This window comes from Arvicanthis niloticus, chromosome 1 (genome assembly GCF_011762505.2).
Source record: "Arvicanthis niloticus isolate mArvNil1 chromosome 1, mArvNil1.pat.X, whole genome shotgun sequence".
In the NCBI taxonomy this organism is placed as follows: domain Eukaryota; kingdom Metazoa; phylum Chordata; class Mammalia; order Rodentia; family Muridae; genus Arvicanthis; species Arvicanthis niloticus.
The window spans coordinates 90,763,541-90,765,264 of NC_047658.1; positions in this window are offsets into that span (position 1 = coordinate 90,763,541).

The window sequence follows — 1,724 nt, forward strand, 5'->3', positions numbered from 1 at the left end:
CCCCAGGAAACAAATGCAGGTGGCCACTCCTACTCTCATCTTCCAGAGGCATTAATGGACATTGGAACTACTCAAGGTTACAGTATGTGGACAGATTAACTTGCTAAGATGAGCTTCGTTCGACTGCAAGGTCATTTCTGTTCCTGAGTAAGCGACAATACTATATCTTTTGCCTTGGCTCTTGTCCATTTGTCCCCCACTAAAACAGGGACAGAAAGACATGTCATAACGTCTCACTTTAAGTTTACAAATGAGTTAAAAAATCCAGTTTTCATTTACTCAACTGCAACCCCCCAGGATGGATATGAATTCATCCTTTTAATGTCACATTATGTGTTTAGTGTTTGCTCTATAGGAGGGTCTCAGAAAGTACCACACTTAGACACTTGAAATTTCCTGGTCAACTGCCAGACTCAAGCCACCAGACTTATCTCTGTAATGAAAGGGAGTGACTTGCCATACTGTGCTACACTTGGATATGACTTTTATCTTTAATTACCTACTACAGAGATACATGTAGATATTAGCACTCTGTAGTGACTCAGCAATTAAAATTATTGAAGTTTTGGGGTGGTATTAAAGTTTGCCACACAAAACAGCAGCTTATAAAAACCCATGTGACAGAAACCCTTCATGTGGAATACACTCTGTGTTCAGTGAGTGGACTGAACTATCTTTACTGCTCTTCCCGTGGTTTCCGCAAGTATAGCTGAGAGTATACACCCACAGGGCAGCTGACCATCTACATTGTCTGGAAGGTCAATGAACATGATTATTATGGTGGGGGCTGTATGGAGACCACAGAACTTTTCCTTCTAATAAAGCAGTGGTCAAGAGCAACAATGTCACAGAGTTACTGGCATAATCTGTTGTTTTAACACTAGGTTGGGATGAAAGAATTAAGAGTTTGAGGCAAATTTAGGTTAGACTGACCTCGTGTTAGGTTAGACAGATCCCCCAAATAATCTGCCACCTCTAAGGAAGGTGCCCTGTTTGGTATAGGATATTTTGGGTTAAAAGCACTTGGAAAATAGCCAATGCAAGAGGCGGTGTTTGACTCTTCTTCTAGAAGCAGGGCCTACCTATGTAAAAGATGCTCCCCTTACCAAGAAGAAACACTGTTATGATGAGAGGTGGGGAACTGGGGTTGAGAATTTTATACAGATCTTGTTAAAACCATGTGTCTCCCTTTAGTTCTCTCACCCTAGAGATGTTCTATAATCATTTGTTTTTTCTGCTTGGTAGACAAGCACTCAGGGTTTACATTTTTTGGGGCCTTTATCTGGAAGACCCTCCCATATACACACAAGGCTCTGTGCTCTCCTCCTGCTGTCTGCTTTATGTTAATCTATGCCTCAGGCCCAGCAGGAGACCCCAAGAGAATCAAATCATTTCCTACAACTGTAGTGTGAGGGAAACAGCTAGGATTTCTTCCAGTTAGGCTGGCTTGCAAGTCTTATAAAAAACAAACAAATAGTATGAATGTCCAACATTAATTTTACCCTGGAAGTAAAGCAAACCATTATTTGGGATAATGATACTGGCAGTTCAGAGGACTGCTGTACAGGTATTGCCGTGGATACACACGTCTCCTTCTGCTGGCTATGCAGGGCAGCTCTGAACTGGCGTGAAACTCAAGTTCTTTTTACTAGTTACAAGTATTGGACTTGAACTTTTTACATGTTCAGTTTTCTAAATAAAGACATCCTTCAAATTATAGCAAA